The 16,831-nt window shown below is 49.7% G+C and overlaps 1 long non-coding RNA gene across 1 annotated transcript; it reads left to right on the top strand.

Moving 5' to 3' along the window:
* The first annotated feature begins 6,339 nt into the window (after positions 1-6,339).
* LOC143662492 (uncharacterized) lies at positions 6,340-12,683 on the top strand. Its single transcript, XR_013165347.1, has 3 exons — positions 6,340-6,448; positions 6,616-7,028; positions 12,609-12,683. It is a non-coding gene; the product is annotated as an uncharacterized LOC143662492 (long non-coding RNA).
* The last annotated feature ends 4,148 nt before the right edge of the window (positions 12,684-16,831 follow it).

Genomic DNA, 16,831 nt, shown 5'->3' with positions numbered 1-16,831 from the left:
CATCTGTCACCACCAGGGACTATTTTCCAAAGCAGCCTGCACTCCCTAGGGGCAAGACCCCTGGACCGGTGGCGTCAGGACAGCCCCTCACCTTCGGGGTCTCCTCCAATCAGTGTAGGAGGGGTGCCTGGGGTCAATAAAGTAAAAGCTTCCCAGGTTATTCTAAGGTGCAGCCAGGTTGAGCAGCACTCCTCTAAGACAAACCTAGAGCTTGGGGATGTGGAGTGCTGGAACCAGAGCGCACGGCGTCTGGGGGTGCCCAGGCCACACACCAGGGTCCCACGCGGTGGAATGGGCTTGTCTGGGCAGGAATGGTCAGCTCACTGTGGCTAGCGCCTGCCCATCTTGCAGACGTTCTCTGCCCAAAGGTGCTGTGAGTGGAAGGAAAATCCGCATATCGAACGAGTGTTTTTGTAACTCAGACAAGTAACCCCAAAGAAGACAGGCCTGCTATTTCCAAAAGGTTTGACCTCTGCTTGGAGCTCCCAGCTTGCACCTGCCAGAAAGTAGGGGTGACCATTGCAGCTCAGTCGTGGTGTGGGCGTGAGGGACCCCGCTTGGTGTACACTGGAACGCAGCAGGAGCCTCTGGACAGAGGGAAGGGCTACTTCACTCCCAACATCAGAGAAAGAGCTTGAATATGTGCAATCAGACGACCACGACCTAAGAGCAGATTTGTACAGAATCTTACTTCATTTAAAGTGATGATGATATCTGTTTGAGGTTCAATTGTGTCTCCCCAAAATTCATGTCCTCACACAGAGTCAGTGAGTGTCACCTTGTTTGGAAAAGTAAAGTCTTTGCAGATGTAATCGAGTTGGGGTGAGGTGAGCCTGGATGAGGGTGGGCCCTGAGCCCCTTCGCTGGTGTCGTTCTAGGACACAGGAAGCCTGGGTGCAAACACAGCGGCTGCGGGACAGCCGCAGGCAGCACTGAGCAGCCCAGGCCACGGAGCCCAAGTCCCGGCCAACCCCAGGAGCCCAGAGGGAAGCATGGACAGAGCCTCTGGAAGGAAGGACACCTGTGGCACCTGGATGACGAACCGCGAGAGAATACATTTCTGTGGGTTTAACCCTGCACTCCATCCCAGTCTGTGGTACTTCATTAAGGCTGCCCCAGGAAACTAGTGCAATAGCCACAGAGACGCGTTTTGTTTGGAACAGTTGAAGGACTCCTGCGGATGGAATTCTACAACCCAGGTGAGTGCCCACCCCATGCCAAGCAGGGGCAGGGAGGGGCGGGCCCTGCAAGGAGGGACCGGGGAGGGGCGGGCCCTGCAGGTACGGGCAGGGGAGGGTTGTTCTCCTGCATGCGCAGGGCAGGCTCTGGGGAAAGGTCTGGAGTAGAGACCATGGCCAACTCCAAAAGCCATCTTCCGACAGCCTGCTAAACGTGGAAAGCCGGCTTCCCGCTGCTCCAGCGGTGCAGAGCTGGGAGACTGTTTCTCAGGCAGTGGGTCTCAGCGCCAAATATAGCATCTGTCTCGCCCCGTGAGCATTTGCAGGGGAGCCAGTGGGCAGACCTGTGTCCCCATCCAAATAACCTCAACCATTAGAGTGTGCTGGGCGGAAACCCAGGCCGCCTTGCCCTGCTCCGGCCCCGCGGCAGCTCCTCACGCTGCTGCTGCTGCTGCTGCACCCCACACCCCCGGCCCCACTTGCTGCGCGTGGGGTGTGCACAGCCGCAGAGACTGAGAGCTCCCACGAATGCCCAGGGCAGTGCGTGGAAGGCCGAGCGCTGCAGGGCGGGAGCCGACGCCCTGGTTGTGGGCAGCCTGCCACTGCGCCCTGCCTTAGGGACACCCTCCCTCCACAGCCACAGGCGCAGGGCCGCACCCACCACTTCTGCCCGCTGCCACCGCGCGCAGGCTGGGACGGAGCCCCGGGCCCTTGTCCTCCCGCCCACCCTTCCAGCAGCTCTCTCTCCTCCAGGAGCCTCGAGGGCGCTGCGGCATCTCCCCTGCCCTGGTCTCCAGTCGCTTGAACCCTGGAGCCCCAAGAAGCTGCAGCGGGGAGCCGCCAAGAAGCCCCCTGGCTCGCCTTCCGCAGGAAGAGCCTGCGGTGCCATTGAGTTCCTGGGGCACAGACCACAGACCTGCCGGACGCCCCTCCCCCAGCTGCACCCTCGGGCCCTTCACCCTCTTGCCTGGAGGCCCCTGGCAGTTGCTCTGTGTCCTGACCCCAAAAGGACCTCTGCTGCCTTTTTGTCCTCTCTCGGCGCCCTGGAAACCCTCCCTTTCCTCTGCCACCTCTTTGCTCCCTAAAGATTCTCCAAGACGCCCCGGATGGAAGGGGTCTCCACCACCATGTCCCGGCCCCATGAGGCATGGGGAGTGTGGGGGTGGGGGTGGTATCATGAATTTGTCCAGGCGGCCTAGGGGAGGGTGGAGCTCGGCCCGGCCGGTGCCCGCAGGGCACCCAGGGTCCCAGTCTGGAGCTGAGCAGATTGCTCTGCCTGGTCTCCAAGTTCCCCTCGAGGTCCGCAGTGGTAGGAGTCCAGGTGCCCCAGCCCTGAGGCCGCTGCCCTGGCAGAGCCGTGTGGGGACCCCAGAGGCTGCGAGGCCACCACGTTTCCCTCTCATTCAGAAGGCCAGATGGCCCCACGGCACAGCGATTACGAACCCGCTCTTCTGGTAAACGACTCGGAACGCTGGGAGGAGACGCTAAACAAGCAGGGGCTGGGAGGCCAGAAAAGAGGCTCCAAGCCCGACGCCGGGGACAGGTCGGAAGCTCTGCCAGCCTGTCTGTGTTCCCCACTCCTCGTCAGAGGCGTCTGAACCAAGCACGCGGCACATTAAGCGTTGCGTTTGGGGGCGCACGCCCGGCTCGCCGCCCAGGAGCAGCTGATGACAAAGCTGTCACCAGGCGCTGCCCTTGGTCTCGGAGAGAGGCTCTGGGGTGGAAGCAGGGAGGGCACGGCCACTTTGCCAGCCGTCACCGCCGCCCTGTCCTTTCCCGCTCCCGATGCCCACGAGCTCAGCCTTGTCAAAGCGCGCGAGCCGTGAGACCATCACCTCCCCGCAGCGGCAGGACATCGCCGTACTCCTGCCCCACCCCCTGCCCTCTCCCCAAAGCCCACACCCCCACCCCCACCGCAGCCTCCTCACCCAAGCTGAGGCCGCGGCGCGCACACTGGTGCGTCCATCGTGTGCCACCCACAGGATGGGAGGGTTTCGTTTTCATTTGAGTGTCAGGGAATTTTTTCCCTCTTCATTTCTCTGCTTCCACACGTGTAAACAAACCCCCAGAATCGGCTGGACGGACTTCCCCTCTCTCCCATGAACTGAACGACGCCGTTTAAATGTGCTTTCGTGAAGACGTGCCCGCGTGTCGCCAGGCGCGCAGCGGGGGCCAGTCCCCAGCCCGGCCCCTGGCTTGGGGGCGTCCGGTGGTGCTCTGGACAGAAGCCCCTGCACCACCATGCTCGCCGCCCTGGCCCTCGGGGGCAGCTGTTTAGCTCAGTTCTGGAAACAAGGTAAACGCCCTGGGGAGGGGACACCACGTCGCCGGAAGAAAGAGGTATGGGTGGGAGAGAGAGGGGCTCAAATGGGGAGCACGTGGGTGTTCGGAGCCCCCCAGAGTGAGAGCGGCTCCTGTCCGTGGCAGCCCCGGCTCCCGGCCGCGCATGCCTTGTCCTGTCCACAGCCTTGGCCTTCCCTGCAGCAGCCAGGGAACTCTCCTCAGGGTGGGCCACGCACTGCCACTCAGCTAGTGCAAAGACACCTTCCGCCTCGGCCAGAAGGCGAGAAAGTCTCCAACATCAGAGGTTTCTTGTGAAATGCTTGACATTTCCCCACCATTTCTTAGCTATATGTGGTGGGCACGGTACAGCATCTGTATTTGAATTTATTGCAGAGAATGAGCGTGTTCTCCGACTTTAATGTCATCCCCTCGGTAACCGAGAGGTTAGAGGCGACAACGCAAAAGCGGCAGGTTTGTCACTGGAATGTGCAAAGCTGAGTATAAATTTTTCTTGTCCTAATCCCAAGCCTGCTTTTCATCCCATGATTTTCACATGCAGATGAGAATTCCCCGGGCACAGCTTTCCCACGCGCGTCACTGTCCGAGGCACAGTCGACACAGGAGCCCAGCCTCATTCCAGGCCGCCCGGCTCCTTTTTCTTCTCCTCTCAGTGACACACGGGAAACTTCACGGGAAACTTCACGGGACTCTCCCAAGGTCCCCATAGGAAGCTGAAGCGGGTCTTCCTGTAGTTATCCTGACGTGCAGAGACCACACTCCATGTTCTGGGGAAAGACCAAATCAGTTTCTAAACATGAAATAGGATGTGCCTGCCCCCCCCCCCCCGGGGGTTGCTCTGGAGGAATCGATGGGGCACATCTCAACTCAGCCTGGCCCGAACCCAGCCATGCTATGGTCCTGCTATCCACAGGACCCTCTGAACTAGAGCCTGCCCTGGCCCTCCAAAATCCAGGTGGTGAATCATAACTGCATTTCCAAGACACCTGTGCTTCACAAAACACACAACTAGACTCACACACGTCAGCACAACTAACCCATGTGACACGCCTCCCCCTCAGGGCACCTAACCCATGTGACTCGCCCCCTCCATCACAGCATTTAACTGTGTGACTCACTACCCCATCACAGCTCTTAACCCATGTGACACGTCTCCCCATCAGGGGACCTAAGCCATGTGACCTGCCTCTCTGTCAGAGCCCTGACCTGCAATGGGGTCCCATCTCCTGCTCCCCTGTACCTCCCTGCCATTGGAAAGCTGGTCTCTCTCCTGGTCTGTCTGTCTGCATTTGCCCACATATTTTGGACCCTGCATGGATGTTGAGACTTTGCCCCATTGGCGTGACTCAGTCTGTGCCTCCATTCCGTGGCATTGCCCCTCTCGCCTTTAGCTGATCCTGTGTGCATCCTGGGCAGAGCCAGGTGACAGGGTGATGCCTAGAAGATGCATTGTGTCCTTCCCATTTTGCCAGGTCCCTGACAAACCATTTTGTCTACTTGTGCAAGAGAGACTCTCCAAGTGAGCTCCCAAGCATTTCCATCTGCTTCCAGAGGAAACCTTGTGCAGCTCTCAACGTGCATTATTGTCAAACACTCTCAACTGGCCTTTGGTCTCACACTCCAGCAGAGATCTGGGGCCCCTGGTCCAGGCTGGACAGCCAGGGTCTTGCAGCCCTCGAAGCAACACAAATGGCCCTAGTGCCAGCTGCCTCCTATTTCTCAGCTCAATGCCCACTGCTACTTGGGTCAAAGATGCACATTTTCAAGACGAAGCCTCCCAAACAGAGTGGAGCATTGGCAGAGCATTTAGAAATAGGAGGAATACCTGAGACCACTTTGTTTAATGCTCAAACGCTGCAGAGAGGAATATTAAAAGTGGGGCAGAAAGAGACCAGCCCAAGGTCAGCCCAAGGTTGCTCCCTCCACTAAACCTGGGTTCCTGCCTCTTTTAACACAGGTGCAAGCTGGTAATGGCTGCTCTCCACTCCTGGACACCTGGATAAGCGAGCTCAAGCCTATGCCTCACCCCACGCACGTGTCCACGCACCTCTCGTGAGCTGTGAAGTCTCACGGTGGCCTGTTCCACAGCTGGGCTCTGCTTGACATCGCGCCACAGCCGTGCACATGGCTGCTCCTTTCCTACAATGCTGGCCCCCAAAAAGCTCATCTGTTTCCACGTCTCCAACATATCAACAGCAAAACCACTCCTCTCAAAAGACAAAAGTGTGCTTCCGACCCTAGCGAACGTTTGGAGAAATGGGGCAGGAGATGTAAACTGCGCTAAAACTAGTAAATTAAGGTTAAATATGAAATGTGCCCATTTCTCAAAGCTCCTGGGATTTCTGAGAGTCTGAGAGCACTCTGACTTCCTGCTGTCTCCCTAAACCTTGTCCCGTCTCTCCCTTTAGTCTCCTCCCTCCTGTTTTGCCTCCAGAAACCCCAAATTCACCTCCCTCAGTTTTGCGCAGCATGCAGCCCACTGAGGCCCTGTGGCCAAGCTCTGAGGCCCGGCCAGAGAGGCAGCCTGGCTACCGGCTGCCAGAGGAGCGTGCTGTGCTGGGGCGACCCTCACCAGGCACGGCTCTGGCTCTGGTGCCCTTGAGTATTCTTTTTGGGCTTCTCCACAAATTGATGATTTTACTGTTCATATTAACCCCCTAATAGTGTGAAGCCATCTTCTTTATCAGAAATGATAAAATAAATACTGGAATGAAAACAAGAACCCTTCAGTAGTGGAGGGCAAAGGTCATGTTCTTTATAGTTAAGATTAGATATTTCCCCTCTAGTTTTATGCCATTTGGGGGAAGTCCATCATTTCTGGAGACTACCTAATTCTGGTTCCCTTAGAATCCAGCCGACGGCAGAATATGCCAACCTGACGAGTTCCAGGAGCTCACGCTACAGGGAGCGAGTGCCAGCACGGTACTATCGTGACCCTGAGGAAAGAACCCTGGAAAAACATTGCTGAGGTCAGTTCTCTTGGCAATGTCATTGATGTTTGCCTTTAGAAATAATAGTGCACACATCCTAGGAAAACCTAGCCACTATGTGGGCCTTCACTTCAGTTTAAGTTCATGTTTAAGGAACTTAACTTTGGACTTTAAGCGTAATTATCTCATTGCTCTCTCTCCCGCAGGCCAGGATAACAGAGCAACTTCAGGACTGAACAGTATTTACACAAAGCAACTGAAGGAAATGTGCTATGAGGTCACTGGTTTTCTTGAATGTCAAGTTCTCACACTTAAAGATAAAATTTATCAGTGTATTTTCTTTGGTCTGAGGCCATTTCCCTGCAGCTGGAATTTCCTCCCATAGCTCACTCATGGGTAGATGGCCCCACAGCTCAATGGCTCTTCATCCACTCAATCAAGGAATGAAATTTGCTCCTGTTACTGTGGCTGATTGATTTTCCAGTAAAGGCCCAGACTGTGGAGTCCCAAGCACACTGTAGAGATGGATAGGCTTTTATAGAGAGAAGAAACGTGCACCTCTTGCCACAGAAGGAAATTCTACTCCACAAAAGGCAAACTCACTGTTCTACAATGAGCTGTGAGTCATTGGAAATGGTTCTAAATTGGAAATGGTTCTAAAACCATTAGAAATGGTTCTAAAAAAAAATTAAATTTTTTTTAAATTTCTCTCCCATTAGATAATATTTAATGTTTGTGTACAAACACCTTAAGTTCTTTCCATCAGGTTTTATTCTGATTCAAAACAATTCAGCAAGATAGTCTCTGCACCTGAACACACCAGGTGCTGTGCGAGACAACTGAAATACAGCAAAGGATGCCAGGTGTGGGCCTGACCTCAGGGCATCAGGTACAGGGGCGTCGGAGCATGTAAAAACGTGCCTGGTCTTCCGAGGACCACAGCCCCTGGAGACACCCTGAAGGCCCCCAGAGACCACCCTGAGACACCCTGGAGACCATCACAGAGAGTTGTCACCTCTGTCCTTGACCTGAGAACATACAGTGGACTGCTCTTAGAACAGAAACTCCTCACCAACAGAACAGAAGCGTCTTCGTTCTAGAACAGTAAGAGAAGAAATCTGAAAATTACAGCATAAGAGCGCAATTCATCATGGCCAAACAGGACAGAGAATGCAGTCGTCTGCTTTGTCCACGCCTGTCAGTTTAGCCGTGCAAAGACCTAACAGCAAAATGGTATCTAACTTTCCATCAACGACAAAACGCATAGTGAGCAACTACTAACACGCCAGATCAGGTGAGGCACAGCCTTTGCTTGAGAAAAATGAAACTCAGATTCTGATCGGGCGCAGCTGTGCAGGCAAATGCCATGACACATTGGGCCATCCCATGGTGGAGAATGGGCAGGCCGGTGCTGTGATGTGGTCAATAGCATCTCAAACCGTGGGACCATTCAGCGGGCTTTGGAAGGGTGAAATCTAGGCAGACAGAGAAGGAAGTAAAGACAGAGGGAGAGATTTACGCAAAAGCAGGAAGAGGGAACATACCTTTTGGAAAGACATGGTTCCTGTATCTGGGGCTTGGCCAGGACAGGCCAGGAGAAAAGGCTTGCCAGAGAACCGTAGGGGAACAGAGCGCGGAAGGGGTGCTCAGGCCAGGTAGTGGAAAGTTCAGAATGCCAGTATGTGGATATTTGCCCCAAAGATAATGGAAAGTCATCTGTAGTTTTCGAGAGCTGAAGCCCCCAAGTGTACAGAAGACATAAGGACTGAGGAGGGGGTACTGGGAAGGAAATCCATGTTGTTATACTCGTTCTCTCAAGTGTGAAAGTGAAAGCAGAAGCCAAGGACTTCGCAGCAGGCAATGGCGACGGGCTCAGGGCTGAGGGAGATTCAGAGGCAGAACAGCTTCCGTGCGAGACGCATGCTTGAAAGCCCAGCTGGGTTTGAAGCCAAGGTCCACCCTTGCCAGCAACATGAACTGGAGTAAGTTACGTAACCACTCCAAATGACTGCTTCTTCTACAAAACAAATAAGCACTAACCACTTAGAGGGACTGTGCCGTGACTAACCAGATATGAAATGTCTGGCCTGAAATGGGGGGGTTTTCAACAGCAACCAATGTTGGAATTGGTCCTCAACCACCGATCAAAGTAGGGGACGCTGGAAAGGGATGAGTTCAAGGTGATTAGCTCTCTCTCAGACGTCCAGATGATCAGAGAGTACAAAAGCCAAGAAAGGGGTTTGGGGCTTCTAGGGGAGGGTTCTGTGGGCAGCTGGGTCCAAGGCCAGGAGAGCTGGTGTCTGAGTTAGAGCGTGGATGTGAGGGCACGGCAGGGAGGCAGCTGATGTGAGCGGCAGGTGAAATCATGGAAAACAGAGAGGAGAGGAGCGCGGCAGACCCTGTAGAAGATGTGCACCCGGCCAGCGGATGGGTGCACCATGGGGGGCTCTCAGGAGAGCTGGGCCCGCTCCCCTCACAATTCTACTCTAGTTGCCCCTAGCTCCTGCCAGCTGTTCTACCGTCCGAGAAGGTGACTGCAGGTCCAAAGCTGTGAGAGGGCAGAAAGCTCGGGCTGGGAGTGTGAGACACTGAGAGGGGTTTGCAAAAGCTTGGTGGTGGTCGAAGCACGTAGTGAGGAGGGGATGGGCAGCTGCAGACCCTAGGAGGGGCGGGGGGGTGGAACCAGGACCCTAAGGCTGTCAGTCATTATTGCAGATAAAATTGCATACCTGAAAAATTTATATGAAAATATTAAGAATAATAAAATAAAATAAAATTTTAAAATCCGATATCACTAGGTAAGAAAAAAGCATAAACATCATTACTTTCCCATATATAATCAACCAGAAGGTATAGAATAGGATGGGAAAAAAGTTTTGTACGATGTACACAGGACATGTACAGAGAAAACTTGAGAACTAGACGGCGGGATCAGAAAGAAAATTTCACAGCATCAGAAATCACACCTTGCCTTTAATAGGAAGTCCCTGCCCTGAAGATTTGAATTCTGAATTGTTAAACATGTAGTGCAATTCCAACAAAATGTCCATAAGGGAAAATCATAAAGCAATATCCAAACGCCCACCGAGGTAAGAAGAGAGCAACGAGGTGCCTCCAGCAGTTGCTGAGTGGCCCCCAGGACCAGCAGGGCCCGAGGAACCAGGGTGGCAGAGTGCAGGTCCAGAGGGGGTCCACACGCAACGGGGTTTAGAATTTAATGATGTTGTTTTGTATCATTGAGAAAAAGGCTATCTGATAAAAGCTACCAGTGCACTGGCTAGCAATCTGAAGGGGGGATGTTTGATACCTACCCTGCCTGTCACACCCAAATAAATCCCATATAGAACATAGATCAAATAATAATAGCAGCACAACAAAGTACAGCACTAGAAAAATAATACTAGAAAATGTTTCTAATCACTGCTAAGGAAGACCGCTCTTCAATTCTGAAGCCATAAAATTATAGACTGATAAATTCAGCTCTGTAAAAATAGAAATTTAGTGATTGCAATGCTTCATAAAGCAAGCAGAAGACAAAGAACAAAAAGCTAGAATATTTACAATATATATCATGGGGGAAACCCTGCTTCTTTTAATTTAAAGAGCTTCTACAAATCAATAAGAACCAGATCAATAACCTGATAGAAATACAAGCAAAGTGTGTGAGCAAAGAGGAAATGCAAAAGATGTAAATTTGCTTCTAAACATACAGAAAATGTTCATCCTCCCTCATGATATGAGAAATGCTAAGTTAACACTACAACTGGATATGACCTTTTACCCATCAGATTGGCAAAGATATAAAATCATGCCGTTAACAGAGTTGGGAGCAAGGCGCTGTCGTAAGTTACTTACACACATAGAAATCAGTGCAACTTTATAGGAAATTTAGTAACAGCTATCATAATTTTAAATATGCTTCAATATTTAAAAGATACATTTATATCAGCCAGGGTTCTCCAGGGAAAAAGAACCAATAGATTTATTTCACGGAATTGGCTCACGTGATTGTGGGTACTGGCAAGACCAAAATCTGCTTGCCGCCAGGCTGCAAACCCAGGTAAAAGTTGATTGATGCAACAGTCTTGAGTCTGCAATGTGTAGGGCAGGCCAGCAGACTGGAAATACAAGTTTTTATGCTGTACTCTGGAGACAAAATTTCTTCTTCTCTGGGAAACTATTCCTCATACTTAGGACCTCCAACTGATTGGACAAGGCCAACCCACAATATTAAGCATAATCTCTTTTACTTCAAGTCAACTGATTACAGATGTTAACCATATCTATAAAATACCTTTGCAGCACGTGGAGATCAGTGTTTGATTCAATAACTGAGTGCTACAGGTTAGCTAGGTGGACATAATTCTCTTTGACCCAATAATTCCAACTCTAGAAATCCATCCTACAGATATATACCTGTATTAAAGCAAATTGGGTGTGCCCAAAGATATTCAACAGGCCTCTATTACTAATAGCATAAGACAAGGAAGCAATGTAAATAATGAGCTGTGGTTAAATAAATGGAAGGGATTTCCACAAAATGAAATAGTATGCAACCATAATATTCAAAGCTTGTACAACGTAAAGTATCTCTAAAAAGCCATGCAAAGTGAGTTAGCAATATGTGTCTCTGGGAAGAAGAAAAGGAATAGAAAGTGGCATCTTCATTCCATGCCTTTCCATATCTTTAAAATGTTATACCACGACAACATGTTACCTATTTAAAGAAAAAAAGTTAAGAATGGGTGTGAGAGATTGGCCTGAAAAGAAGTAGAAATTTCAGGAAAGATACAGGTGCTTTGGAAGTCAAGATGACCAGGGAAGAATTCCCTTGGGGAGGCTCTTTTCTGGGACTTAAGGTGTTTGGGGGTGAATTGTGTCCCCCAGAAAGGTATATTTAAGTCCTAACTCCAAGTTTCATGAATGTGACCTTATTTGGAAAAAAGAGCATTGAAGATTGATTAATTAAGATGAGATCCTACTGGAGTAAGGTAGACCCTAATTCTACATGACTGGTGTCCTTATAAGAAGAAGGACATTTGGGGCACAGGCAGACATGCTACAAATGCCGTGGAAAGATGGGAGCGGCAGTGCTTAAAGCCAAGGAACACAAAGGAATGCCAGCAAAAAACAGAAGCTAGAAGAGACAGGGAATGATCCTCCCGAAGCTCCTTGGGAGGGCGCAAAACCCTAATGACACTCAACTTCTAGTCTCCAGAGCTGCCAAGTTTGAGGCACTTTGTTGTGTCAGCCCTAGGATTTTAAGCCATAAGGCTTGCTGCAAGATGGAGAGGTGGTTGACCAGCTGGCCCATATAAAATGGCCAGGTTGAAACAACCATGTCAGAATGAGACAAAGAGAAAGTGACACATACTAAAGATCTTTCTATGGATTTTAGGCTACGGAAATGTTTAAGTCCATGAGAGACATGTTCTTTCCCTCACAGTTTACATTAGATCACTGTAGGACATCCAAGGCTGTAGTCCTTTGCTGCTCCCCAGGCAGCATTCCGGCTCTGACAGTGCCAGTTTCGGAGGCAGCAGGTTTTACGCAAGTTGGGACTTCAGAGATAACGAAATGCATTGGCTTTCCTTGGGCTGCACCCAAACAGTAAGCATTTCTGGGGATTGCAAGGCACATCTTGGGAATCTGTGTAGTAAGCTTCTTAAATGCACACTAGACTCAGTATCTATCTGAGAGCACATAGTCTTACTAAAGCATTAGGGCTGCGTTTTTGGAACTATAAACTTCTGGCTGACAAGAAGATTGTCAAAAAAAGGTAACGTCCTTGCTTAAAAAAGGGGCACTAAAAAGATAAACTGTCTCAGCCAAGAGAGGCCTAAGGAGACAGGACGGTTAAACTTAGCATTATGAGACCCTGGATTGGATCCTGGGACAGAAAAAGTACATTACGTCAACCTAAGGTGGTCTGAAGAAGACACAGACATTAGTTAATAATAATGTAGCAAGGTTGGTTCACTATAACAAATACATCATAATAATGTAAGATTTTAATAATAAGGAAACATGGGTGCAGGGTGTATGGGGACGCTCTGTACCATGTTTACAATTTTCCTGTAAATCTAAAAGTATTCTAAGAAATTACACTTTATATTAAAAAAAGACACCCTTCCACTCTTACTGCATGCTCCTCAATGAATCACGTTACTCACCGCTTTCTTTTTCCCTTTGCACGTAGGTAGGTTATATGCATCTGCTGGAGACGTAATATTGCATCATCAGTACCTACAGCAGTGAGTGTTCAGTCGATACTAGTTCAACATGTGATGAGGTGAGCAAGGGTGACAGCTGAGTGCCCCTGACGCATCACACTAAAGTGGAAGAATGCAGGGAATTCTTTCACAGCGTCTTGGGTCCTGGTCAGTAATTAGGGAAGTTGATAAAGTAATTAAACCAGCTTTATTCATTTAAGCCAAAGTGAGTTTTTATCTTAGGTTGAGCCTCTTTCTCATGGCATCAGAAGAGCAAAGAGGAGCTTGGTGTCAGCACCACTAGGCTCACTCCAACCTCCCCACCCCAGCTCACCTGGGCAGCAGGTTATATAGAGATAGAGACAAAAGCATAGATTTGCCATATCCCACTCTGCAAAAGCATTTCCAAAACCATAAGAAATGCTTTAATAACACTCATGTTCAAAACAAAGTACAAACAAAATCTTCTTGGCCCCACACCCACTAAATTTACCTTATCAGATATTGCTTTGAAAACAGTTGTCCAAACTCAGTGTCTCCATATTCTTACTTCCCATTTTCTGTGGAATTTCTGCCATCCAGTCTTTTATTCCCCCACATTGGACCAAAATTGCAAGTGTAAAGATGGCCAGCCACCTCTACCTTGGAAAACCCAATGGTTAATGTTCACTCCTCACTTAATCAATATCTCAGCCACATTTGACACTGTCTTTTGTTATTAAAAGGCTCAATTCACTTGGGTCCTAAGGCCTGGCCACCCTCTACAGCCATTATCTCTTTCTCAGTCTTCTTTGCGGGGTCCTTCTCTTTCTGTGTGGACAGTTTTGACCTGTCCCTGGGCTCACTCATGGAGCCTTGTCTCTTCTGTCTGTTCTCTCTTCTTGGCAGTCTCTGCTATCCCTGTGCCTTGAAATGTCATCCGTACATTCATGGACTCCAAAGTGGCATCACCTGCCTTGAATTCTATTATGAATGCTGGTCATGTATCCAACTGCCCACTTGTGTCTAAAAGGCACAGCAAACATAAGCAGAGCCTGGCTAAAACACAACTCCTCATTCCTTCTTCCAGCCATTGCCCCCATAGAAATGGTACTGTTTAGAAGTCATCTTTGATGCCTCACTTTCTCTCACATCCCACACTCAACTCATCTCCTTTCAAAATATACCCAGAACCTGATGACTCCTCCCACCCCAGCTCCCCCATTTCCATACTGTTATCATGGACGAATGAACAGACTCCTAGCTTGTCTCCTGCTTCCACTTTCAGCCCCACACTCTACCTCCAATTTAAGTAGGGCAACCAAAATTTCCAGGGCCCTCCCATAGCACTTCAACCAAATCTGCACCTTCTCCCAAGACCTCAAGGGCCCCATTTGTACTCGTGGTGACCCCTGCCTCTCTCTCTAATCTCATCTTCTCGTTCTGCTGTGGTCATATTGACTGCTTGCTTTTCTCAACATCTTACACATATTCGCTGCACTGTTCCCTCAGTCTGGGAACTCCTTTCCCAGAGCTCCAGAGCTCACTCATTCTCTGTATTCAGGCTTTGCTCAAATATTACAACCTCAGAGAGGCCCTCCGTTGTCACCTCCTGTAAGCAGCAGCTCCACCTTCGTTTCTCTCCACATTCTTATTCAGCTTTCTTTCTCTTTGTAAACCTCCTCACCACTCAATAGTTCACCACTCATTTACTTTTCTCTTCATGCACTCGTTGCCCACCCCCTGGCACATCTTGGTCAGAGGCAGAGCCTGGAGAACTGCTGTGACCTCCAAGTCTGGGACAGAGCTTGGATGAGACTTAGGAGATCAATAAATACTGTTGAATGAAAGCATGAAGCATGACAAAGGGGCACCAGGGGTGGGCAAGGTGCAGACTTTAGAATCTGGTTATGTGTTCAAGACACTTTTAAACTATCACCTTATATAAGCACTTATACAAGTGCTTAATATCTATTAACCTTGGTTTTCTTAGCTATCTAACGGAGAAAAATACTTCCCATGGTGTTAAGATGTAGAAAAGATGCAGACTAATACAGAAGAATAAATATTGGGCACATAGTAGGTTCTCAATGAATAGCAGTTACTGTCATGGTCTGTACAGTCTTTTACAGGAGACAACGAGGGGAGACCCCATGGGCAGAAGAGATGCCATGACTCAAGCTCACAAGAGCCACATTGCAAGACTTGCCCTCTGGCTGGAGCATACTGTACCTGCAGGAAAAGGACAGGAGAAAACCTAGAAAGGTCAACAGGCCCCTTGTGTCCAGAAAGTTCCAAGAGTCCTTAGGGAATGTTTCCATAAATGTTCATTCAGCCTAATGATGGATGAAGCTGTGACGAAGATGCAGAAATTGATTCAGCAATTGTAAATAATTTTCCTTAAGAAATTATAGAGTTTAAAGAGTCAATTTGTTTAACTTAGTTGTTGTCCTTGAACTCATCTTTTGTGTCAAAGCCAACACATCATAGATTAAAATTTACTATTGGCCCATGGCTCATAACAAATGTGACCATTTGGTACAGCTTTGGAGACGTCACAGAGGCTCTGCTGAAATAGCTTCCCCGAGCTGGCGAGGGCCGACGGCCGCCCCAGGAAGGAAGAAGGGTGGTCGAGAGCGCGGCCCCCGGGGTGCCGCATGGCGTCTCCTCAGGAAGCCACGCATACCCTGCTATTCCTCCAGCTCAGGTCTGCCTCGTCCGCTCCAGTTCCCTCTAGTGGAAGCAGGAGATGGACGGTGACCTCCCGAGCCGCTGAGGAAGTGGGGACAAGCGGGGCGCTGAGGTGCCTGAGCACAGAGGAGAAGGAAGCGAGCCTCCTGCCCGACGTCAACCAGAAGCTGTCATCTCAGCCGATCAGCCACAGCAGGTCATGAAAGCGAAAGGAACCGGGTGGAAGAGAGCCGACCGCTGCCCGCCGAGAGGCCTGATGTCGCCTTGGAGAATGCGTTCCCTTCGGGGATAAACGCCTTCCGCCGAGATAAGGGCAGTCTAGGTTTTCAGGTACCCTCGAGGATATTTGCTTGGTCGGGTGCACGCTGATGTTGTCAAATTGACCCCTCATAAATATTGTTGTCCTGAATGAAGAATTTAGTAAACTATCAGGTTAATAGAGAGAAACAGGAAACATGTAATCTTAGTTGTGTCATCTGCGTCCAGTAAAATAGTTTTTCCATTTTAAAAGGCTTTACACATATGTGTTTTCTCTTTTCGCCTCTGCCATGAGATAAATCTTCATTTCACAGATATGCTGCATTCCCAAAAGAGAAAGCAGGATGGCGTGGGGGAGAGTGCTGGCTGAAAAGACAGATGCCTATCACAGCAAAAGAACTATTTTACTTTTTCCCTTGCAGACCTGAACTCAAGATACGCCCTCGCTAGAGGAAATCTAGCGGCAAACGCCTACCCTAGCTTTTGGCCCCTGCTGCCTTCAGCTCTGGCTGTCTGTTTCCACTCATGGACGCCGTCCTGCCAGCAGAATGGCAGATGTCAGTCCGGCTAACGCGAAGGGCTAGACATACATGTGACCCTGAGCCACAGAGGGAGAAAAGAAACCCTGCCCCCATGCTTTGGGGTGGGATTAAAGTGTTTCCCCAACAAAATGCGACCAGTGTTTTGTAAACTGGATTTTGTAAGGTCTCGGGACTCCACACGATTTTTACTTTTTACGTTCATGTAAAACCTCCTCACTGAGCAGCTGGATGAGATCTGCTCCCTTGCAGGGGGGCTAGTCAGGTCATCATCTGCCAGAATTCCTTCACCCTCTGCTCAACCCGAGTTTAAAATGAACAATTTGATCTTGCATTGTGGGACGTGTCTCTGTTAAATTCAGCCCACGTGGAGAGGCCGCTCTGTTTTAGTCAGTAGAGGAGACTCCAAACTTCAGATCGCATTGAACAAAGAAACCCAGTGCCACTTGTTTCTATTTAACCAAACCAAGCCAGACAGAAAGCCAGGGGCAGGAACCCTCATCCTCTAGTCTGTCCTTTAAGAAACCCTCTTCTGAACATTCAGATCCTGAATTAAATTCTTGATTTAGTTGATAACTTATAATCAAATCAATAATTAAATGATCTAACTGGTAACTGAATTGGGATGGAATTAACAATAACAACCCTAACACATGTGGTGAGTCCCCCAGAGCAGCACCGGATGTCACCGGGCTCTACAGGAACTGTGACTCAGAGGGCCGGAGGGCAAACAAGCCAGGACC

This window comes from Tamandua tetradactyla, chromosome 18 (genome assembly GCF_023851605.1).
Source record: "Tamandua tetradactyla isolate mTamTet1 chromosome 18, mTamTet1.pri, whole genome shotgun sequence".
Lineage (NCBI taxonomy): Eukaryota > Metazoa > Chordata > Mammalia > Pilosa > Myrmecophagidae > Tamandua > Tamandua tetradactyla.
This window is presented reverse-complemented; position numbering and strand designations above follow the sequence as displayed.